Source organism: Tenrec ecaudatus, chromosome 5 (genome assembly GCF_050624435.1).
Source record: "Tenrec ecaudatus isolate mTenEca1 chromosome 5, mTenEca1.hap1, whole genome shotgun sequence".
NCBI lineage: Eukaryota > Metazoa > Chordata > Mammalia > Afrosoricida > Tenrecidae > Tenrec > Tenrec ecaudatus.
This window is the reverse complement of record NC_134534.1, coordinates 78,781,317-78,791,384: the sequence shown is the minus strand read 5'-3', so window position 1 is coordinate 78,791,384 and position 10,068 is coordinate 78,781,317. Positions and strand designations below refer to the sequence as shown.

The window sequence follows — 10,068 nt, the reverse complement described above, 5'->3', positions numbered from 1 at the left end:
GTTGGAAGATGAGACAACATTTTCTTCGGTGTACATTGGGTCACCATGAGTTGGCTGACTTGATCACAATTAACAACAACATGACCTCAACTCAATGAAGCATCTCTTGAATTTGATCTTCCCTGGCTTGTAATAGTCAGATACTAGACCCTCGCAGCGCCATTCCTAGGGTTTTACAAAAACCTCTTTGAGAGCAGAGATTCTCAGCGTCATCCAGGAAATTGTTTAAAATGCAAATTCTCAAGATCTATCCCAAGTATACTGCTCTAGAAACTCTAGGAGTGGGGCCTGTCTTGTGCTGACAGATTCAGCAGATAAATAAATGTCCAGTACTCCTAGTTAAACTTGAATTTCAGATAAATCATTTTTGGTGTATTACATGCACAATTTGGGTTCTACTTTTTCTAAAGAATACATTCATTGCTTACATAAAATTCAAATTTAACTGGGTAGCTTGAATTTTATCTTTCAGTCCCAGGCTCAGCAATCTGTAGTTTATCAACTTATCCAGGAGATTCAGATAAACACTAACATTTGAGGACCACTACTGCAGTCGACCACCCCTGATTCAACTTTGTTACATTTATTCCTAAATAGCTCATCGTTCTTGGCTATTCCACATGTGAGGTATTTTCTTTTTCTATTATGCTACCCAGTTTAAAGATCATTATGCAACATAATTAACACAAATCAAGAATGTACAATTTAATGTATGAGCATGTGTTGAATTTCTTGGCTTTTTGTTTCTAGAAAATAACATGCCCATTTATTTAAGACATATTAAAATACTTCTGAAAAATGAGGTTTTTCATATGTTTTACAAAGCCTAGTGGATTTTTTTTGTCATATGAAAACTTCAGCAGACCTCAAAATGTTTAAGCAAATTATACCAAAAAAAGCAAAACATTAAGATGTTAACACCTTGCAGTACTCTCTACCTGACTTGATATAACCCAAATTTTATTAATTTTCTTCTCCTCCCCCTCCTGTTCCTCCTTCTTCTTTCAAAAAGTTATACAGACTTATTAAAAGTCATTCAATTAACATATTTTTCTTATTATTTACAGTGGCTAGTGTGGTGTGAGCTGTAAACTGTTATCCCTCCTCTACTGGTCAGATTTATTACTTAAGATGCAAATACCATTTGTGTTGTCCAAATTAGTTGGTAGTTATGAATTGTAGCAACAGTCACATCATCTTCTATAGCAATCTTCTTTTCCTGGAGTCCTTTTGTTCATATATGAGCACTTTTATACACTCACAGAACTATAATCAAGATAATGAACATGCTTTTTACCCTTAAAAATTTCTCATGTCCCTTTGTAGTCCCTCCATCCCATTCTAACCACCCTAAGCATCAGTGTATCCTGAAACGCCCACTCATCTACTTTCTGTCATAATAAGTTAGTTTCCAATCTCTAGATTTTATTAATGGAATTGTCGTGGGCTTAAATGTTGTGGTAGTTAGGTTTTTTTAGTGTCAACATGGCACCTGTAAGAAGATAAGGTTTAGCCTGTCAATCAGGTCACAGCTTGATGACCCCCTTTGGAGTTGCCACTGAGATAAATGGCTCTCTCAAGGCCAGTCACTCTCTCCCTGGTGGTCAGACCAGTTTTCTGCCTTATCTAGTTGCCCTGCCTCATCATGTGTGTGGTGCTACCTGCATGCCAAGCCAACCTGTGAACTGCAGGTGGACTCTGTTGTTGTGCCATGCTGTTCACTCTCTGGCACTGCCCCACCTTGCTGTGTCTGCTACCTGTAAGCCAACTCCGCTCGCCTTGCAAGCACTCCAGACACTACACCTTCCTCCAGCCACTTTGCATCTACACCATGGAGCACCACCGTGACCTGCTTCACTAAGCTGCCTTACAGACCCCTACTACACCTCACCACTTCATCGTCCTACTGTTGGCTTCCATGGCCTTGGGCTAGTGGCCCCATGAGTCGGAAGGACCTTCGGTATATTAACTGTCCCACAAAAGAAAGTGAGTTGGACTGAGATCCCTGTAGTTATGTGGACTAACTTGCTGTTATATTCCTTTTTGCTATATAAAATTATCCATATATAATCATAAGGGTCCTAGTGTTGCTTCTCTAGAGACCCCTGCTAAACCCATGTGTAAGTCACAAAAGAGCATGATAAAATCCTAACTCCTCATATATGTGAATTAAACCTTGTTTCACAATGGGAATATTCTTTGGAGATATTCTCTGTTAGGTTAACATGAGTGAAACCTAATCCCTTCTGAGTGATGTCTTACAAAGGCGAAGAAAAGTCTGACAAAGACACCATGTGAAGATTGATGTATAAGTCAAGGAATGCTGGGAGCTACAAAAAGAAAACGAGAGAAAGGGCTTGTTGTTGTTGTTGTTGTTGTTGTTAGGTGCCATTGAAGCAACTCTGTCTCATCTTGACCCTATGTACGACAGAAGGAAACACCATCCAGTACTACACCATCCTCTTCTGAATCTGGCCGGAACCTCTGGCAGCTTCCTGTCAATGTACTGCTGCAGCCAATGTTGCATGCTCTTCTACAAAATTTAACTTGCACGATATATTAATGATATTATTCTATGATTTGAGCATTCTGTTGGGTCAACTTTCTTTGAAAGGGATACAAATATGGATCTCTTCCAGTCAGTTGGCCAAGTAGCTATCTTTCAAATTTCCTAGCATAAACAAGCAAGTGTTTCCAGTGCTTCATCAGCTTGTTGAAATAATTCAATTGTTAGTCCATTGGTTCTTGGAGCCTTGAACTTCTTCCTTCAGCATCATTGATTCTTATTCACATACGATATTTAAAATGGTAGAATGTGGACTACATCCTGAAATGGTGGAACTAGTAAACCTGTTTCCTAATGACCCCTGTAATTGTTCTCTGTCCTTTGAGAAAACCCTATCTAGAATATTCTGTGGTAATGCCATAAAACAGCCTTCAGAACTAACCTCTCTGTCTGGAACTTAACTGAATCAGCAGATTGCCTTCAAGTCGCTGTTTTGATTGGACCTTTTTCTGTTTGGGTATCATACATATTACATATACACATATTCATATTTATGTGATATTCATATATACATATATAATTGATGTAAATATTTGTCCATCAATTCTTTGTCACTTAATTTGGATGATAATTTTTACATTCTTACTTTTAGATAATGTAGATTTGCAAATAGTAGATAATTAATACGGAGAAATCCCACATACCATTCACCCAGTTTACTCCAATGATGTCACTTGAATCACTACAGTATATCACACCAGGAGGAGTTATACTGATACAATACACCAATTTTATTCAAGGTCAATGATGCTTTTTTAAACAAAGAAAACTGTAGTTTCCAGGTATTGAGCCTATGCTTGATTACCTTGAATGTTACAAAGTATTTACAGGAAAAACACATATCCTACCTTTACAAAAAATTAGCTCTAAAATTTGCTTCTAATTTTTATATTCAGAAGAATTTTCTTCCCTTTCCTACCTGTTTCTTTTTCCCTCTTTTTGCATTACTACACATCATTATGATAATAGGAAACAAATTTCTTTAACTACTTTCTTTTTAAAAAGGTTTATTGAATTATATTAATATATCACACAATTTGATAGTTCAGGTACACTGAAAAGGATTATGCAATCATCAACACAATTAACATTGGAATGTTTCCTTTCTTCTTGTATTCATTGGTGTTGACTCTTCATTTCTCCCATCCTCCCCTTCCATGCCCCAAATAAATATTATTTCAGTTACTGCCTTCATAAATCCACTCATCCTGGCTTCCCCATACAGAAAAATATACAAAACAAGGACAAAAACAAAGACAAAAAAGGACCCAGAAGCAATGATCACATGAAATAAAGAATTATCACAATCTTAAAAAAGCACAGATATTAAAATTTAGAATACATTGAAAGTGAGTCCAAGGGAAGACCTGCTGATACAGTATTACATTATTGTATCATATTCTAGTCTACGTAAAACTGCTAAGAATCACTTTACAGTATACTTTGTCGAATATTAGGGCTGTTCACATTCCTAATCTGTGGTAAGTGAAGATTCACCTGAAACTCAATCCACATAGGGACCCTGCAAATGGACTTTGGATTTCCACTATCATTCATTGCATTCTACAAATTAGGTTTTTAGAATGTAGGCATTGGTACCATTCCCTCCTCCGGATTTGGATCTTATTCTTTACAATCCTTGGACAACACCAGCTGGTGAGCTTCTTCTGTGTAGACTTACTGACTCCTCAATTAAATGACAGCTTATTTTGAAATAAGCCTTTTAGATTGCAGACAGTATTTTTTCTGATAGTTAGGGATCATCTGATTTCTTCACCATGCTGTACTATGGCATTCATATGTACAAAAAGTGATCTCAAAAGGATGAGTAATAGGCAAGGCCATGGCATCAGAACAAATTATTCTTATAGTAGGACTACAATAAAGCGAGAGCTCAAATCCATTAACATAATTAATAACTATTAAAGACATCGCTATTCTTTTATTATATAGTATACCATAGAACATCCTCATGAGGCTCAAGGTAATTCTATTGATAGTAACATTGTTATAGTCAATAGTAAAACATTGTCATACAAATGATTTTATACATATTAGACTCTGATACATGAACTGTTAAGTTGTACATCTTCATAACTTGGGTGATTGGACATCAGTTACAAAAACCATAAGGGTTGAAAATATGACAATGTTTTCAGTTACACTCATTTACAAAGGCAAAACAATGCCTGGTAGACTAATACATGCCACAAAAAGGCAGAGAGTATGAAAAGAAAATGTGTGTGTGTGTGTGTGTGTGTGTGTGAGGTCATCATTCATTGGGTACCCTCAAGGCAATAGGTCTGAAACCACCAAAGTCCAGCAATCACAAATTTCCAAACCTTCGGATAGTAATTATCTACTTCGTCCCCCAACAGGGTATTCCAGTATAGAGTTCAAGGGAGATTTCAGTTCCTTAGTTCTGCTACAAATGAGTTCAAGGTAAAGTCCAGGTCTCCCAGTGGGGTTTCCAATCCAGGTCCTTCTGCCATAGTCTTTGAAGGGTGTTGTAGATCTCGAATTGACAGAGTCCAAGATGCCAGTTGTTTATAGCATACTGCCCAGGTCACCATGGGTGGGTTTGAAACGAAGTCAAACTGACCAATAAGAATACATAACACTGAGTGCATCCTCCCTCTGGGGTCTCTGTACGTGATGTTAAGTATTTTTCTCAGTGACAGGATACTCCAACGGTCTTACCCTCCATCAGAAGTGCAATTGCTTTCTCTGATATAGACATGCCCTCCACCCCTATTTATCCATTTTCCTAGAAAAATTCATTAATTGTTTTTGTAACATTTTCTGTTGGTTTGGGATGACCATAGAATACTTATATGACAGATATTAATTGATATTCTCTCTCAACATGGTAAACTGACCTTATTTGGAGTGAGGCCCTCTCTGGAGGTGGTTTCTTTTTACAGCTGTTCTAATAAGAGTATGTAAGAGAAAGGCAGAGCTTTCTATTTCCATAAAAGGTTATACTCTTGGAAACTCACAGGGTCAGTTCTACCCTGTCCTCGAGTCACTGTGAGCAGACTCTGTACAGTAGTAGCTTCATGTAATCCTTTTGAGATCGACTACCTTCAGTAAGCATATCGGTTTCCAGAACTATGCATATTATAAGATGTTTCATGGTCTCGTTACTCTTTTCAGTGGTGCATGGTATTCTATCACATCTCACGGAATTTATCCATTTTTCTACTGATGGGCATTTGCACGGTTTCCAGCTTCTTGCTATTGTGAACTGTGCTGCAATGAATGTGGAAGAGCATATGCCTGTTTGTGTTCTGTCTCTTACTTCCTTGAGGTACATGCCAGCAGAAATATTGCTGGGTCATATGGCATTTCCATTTCCAGTTGCTTCAGGAAGTAACATATAGTTGTTCACAATGAGTATATGTGTTTATAATCCCACCAGCAATGTATTAGAGTTCCAATCTCTCCAGCATTTCTTGTTTGCTGTTGTTTGTTTGTTTGTTTGTTTTTTAATGGGCGTGTTGTTGTTGGGTGGCCCTTTCTTTTTAAGGCACTCTCAGAATAAGAAGATTATTACTAAGAGAACTTATCTGCAGCTAGAGATCCACTGATTTCAGGGAAATGTAGAAATACATTTTGTTTAGAATAAACCTGTATCTCTTTGAACTAGAGACATACTAACAATATTTTTTACTTACCCTTTGTATGACAGTCAACACACTGCCTAGAACATAGTTTTATCATTAAGAAATGTTGGCTAGTCAGAGCTTTGTAGCAATAGCAACAATAATGCCCTGAAATTAGTTCCATATCCTTGTGTACCAAAAATATGATTAACAATAAAAAGCAAAACCACACAAGCTGTCACCAAGTCAATTCTGACTCGTGGCAACCCCATGTGTTTCTGAGCAGACTTGACCTCCATAGGGCTGTCAATGGCTGCGGTCTTTTCTCCAGACCTTCCCTACGGCACCTCTGGGAAACCACCAGCCTTTTTGTTAGCAGCTGAGCACATATATCATTCGCATCAACCAGGCACTCCATATAACTAACAATAAAAGTAATTATAATGCTCACGATTGTTGAGTTGATTCTAGATTTAGGACAGAGTAGAACACTCCCATAGGAGAGTTGAAATTCTTTACAGAAGTAGACACATCTTTCTCACATGGAATGAACCACCAACTTTTGGTTAACAGCCAAGCAATTAACCACAGTGCCACCAGGTATCCCAAAGATAACAATCCTTGACAATAATTAAGAGAGATTCAAGGATAGAGCACATATGAAAATGTCAAGAACACGGTGTTAAAAATGAATGTGGTCATGATTTTACAATTCTTGATATAATTGAGTCATATGATGTGTGGTTTACGTGCCAATAAAACTGTAAAAAATAAAAAAAGAAGAAGAAGAACACAGGGCTTGGGACATGTGGCCCTTTCCTCCACTCAACTAATTCTGAAGTCAAATCGATCACTTCTTTGGCTCAAGTCTCTTTATCCAACTATAGCCCCAAATCAGCTTGCCAGTCGACTTCTGAAATTCAAATACTAGACATGCTGTTTCTGATGCTTACTCAAACTTGACTCTACTTAATTACTTAAAGTTTGGTAATGTTTTTTGGTTCCATGTACTTGACTAAATATACCTCAGTTTATAACTATGTCTTTCACTATAATTTAAGAAACTGGTATTTAATAATCAGTGACATTTGCCAAACTGTTATTACATGTGAATCACTAGCAACCTTTGTTTCCTACTATTTGGAGTTCAAATAGGAACGGTCATTTTAAGCATAAAAGATACTCAGTACATAAGACTTTAGTCCAGAAGGCAATTTTTCTCCTCCAAAATTTGAGGGCAAAACAACAAATTTGGCTGTTTTAAAAGTTAAAAATAAATATTGTTTACCAGTTCCAAACACTGTTTGCATTAGAACAACTCCAAAACCATTCCAATTTGGAAGTGAGTTACATTTGGCAAGCAATTAGGCCACAAAAAGGGTCTAATTGCCTTTTCTATTTTAAATTGAAAAATAAAAACAGATGAAATGTTGTGATTAAAAAATTAACTGTTGCATAATAAATTCTCATGAATTTTCATAAGGATAATTAGTAACTTAGATGAGGTCTGAAAGATGATCTTTTCAACCACAGAAAATTACTCACCCAACCAAAATATTTTACCAAACTTTTCAAAATCAATATGTTCATTTACTCAAATAAATGTTTGAGTCAGGATGAAAAGCACATTGAGGTCCTACATAGGACACTCTATTCAGTGTTGGACAAAATGTATATCACAAATGGTTTCTGTCTGCTAAGAGCTTATTAAGTCAGATAATGATTAACATTTAGAACATGGATTAAATAAATATAAATTACATGGTTAGACAATGGAATAATTAGAGTTTGTTTTGATAACACATTATTTTCAGCTGGAAGACAACACTCATTTAACCTCAGAGTCACACTGGACACTGCCTTCACCAACACCAACCATTCATGTACAATAAATTGCCCATTTCCCCAATCTTGGAACTCAAAACTGTCCTTCACTTTTGAAGAACTAAATGTGATCTGTAGCTTTTCTGACACAAATTTGTAAGGAGGATCACTGTCTTCGGAGGATCACTCTGAGTCTTCAGCAGGATCAACATAGCAGAGGATGCAAGATTCTTCCCTTCCCAGAGCTTTCTGCCTCACTCCTAACCCTCTTCCCCTGGCCTATCTTCAACTCTCTTAGTCGAGATGACTCACCCTCATTCCGTCTGTTCCTCCTCCTCCTTTCCACATTCTCCACTGTTGAATTCCTCTGACACTACAGAGTCCCCTCTCTGAAGCATCCTTTTGAGGCCCGAGAGAGGACAATCCACCTTACCACACTGTTGCCACTGTGCTTTACTGTGGCACCAACCCAATACTGTCATTAACGATGACTCAGATTTTAGCAAAGTATTGTGTTCAAGCCAGTGCCCATAAAAGGCCAAGGCAACTGGGGAGGCAGAGGTTTGGATATCAAAGAAAGAACTCTGTTAATGGAAACCAGGCACTTACGCCTGTAGGCATCAGTGCTCATCCACCTGTAAGATCACTCCTACCAAAACATACCACACATGCAAACACGACCACACGCACCACACCAAGAACACCATACACATATATAGTACAACATATATGTCGCACGGAGTAGGCACACACAACAAAAACATACATCATGCATATTTATACCCCACACACAAACACATATGCACAATATACACACAAACATGACTCCATTCACATACATGCACAGTAACATATACATTTGTACCCCATACCATGAGACCACACGCACATATACACCACACCATACCACACACATGCATTTATACACTATACACACATAGATCATTCTATAAACATACACATCATACATAGTATATACATCATACAGACATACAGCACACACACACATATAAACTACAAAACTACACCACATACCTGTACCACACAACCCATACCTATACACATATACCACACACAAACCAGACCACATACACACCTTTACATAAATGTATACATCACACAAACATGGACCACATCCTGCACACACATATGCCATGCCACACATATGCATCGCCATTACCCTGTGATAGATTCTTTGTGCCTTTGTGGCACCTCTAAGACGATATAGGTGCAGTTGTTTAGAGGTTGGCGGCAAGGGTCCGAATCCCTCAGAATGAGCATGTCGCACAAACAAATGTACTATTCAGACAAATACAATGACAAGGAATTAGAGTACAGGCACATCATGTTGCTCAAGGATATAGTCAAGCTGGTTCCGAAAACCCATTTGATGTCTGAATCTGAATGGAGGAATCTGGGCATCCAGCAGAGTCAGGGACGGGTCCATTATGTGATTCATGAACCAGAACCTCACATCTCGCTGTTCTGGCAGCCGCTGCCCAAGAAGCCAAAGAAATGAAGCTAGCCAGCCACTTTGCAGCCACAAGCTATTCCAGCCTTCCTTTCTTGCTAACATCTTTCTAATAATGTTGCATTCTCTGACGATTCTCACTCTGATATTTAAAGGATGTTCCCTGCACTGTTTGAATGTGCCGGTGCGTGCGTTGCCGCGTGTGCAGAGCCACACCGCCCTGCCAGCTGTGCTCTGTGGGCCCCGGTCTCAGCTGCCCGTGTCCCCAGCAGCCATGGTGGGCTGTGTCCAGCAGAGCACCCCTGGCAGGCAGAGAAAGAGAAGATAAGATCACAGGGCTCAGTTTATAGGCATTGTGTAAAGTTGTCATTGTTGGTGTTCGTTTTTCTATTTTGCATTTTCCCTATTGGGTACTGTGTGTATGGAGACTGCTGATGTGTGCTTTGATGTATTGGAAACTTTCCATTTTATTCAAGAAATCTGTTCCACGTTTTTTTAAAAATCCCTTGATTAAAGAAGGCATTTTTATAATTAAAAAAAAGAAGAAGAAAATATAGGTGAAGTCTAGCTTACCAATCAGATCACAACCTGGTGATTGACAT

At 38.2% G+C, this 10,068-nt stretch overlaps 1 pseudogene; it reads left to right on the top strand.

The window, feature by feature from the left end:
- The first annotated feature begins 9,274 nt into the window (after positions 1–9,274).
- Positions 9,275–9,514, top strand: LOC142448802 (cyclin-dependent kinases regulatory subunit 1 pseudogene; annotated as a pseudogene).
- Positions 9,515–10,068: the final 554 nt, after the last annotated feature.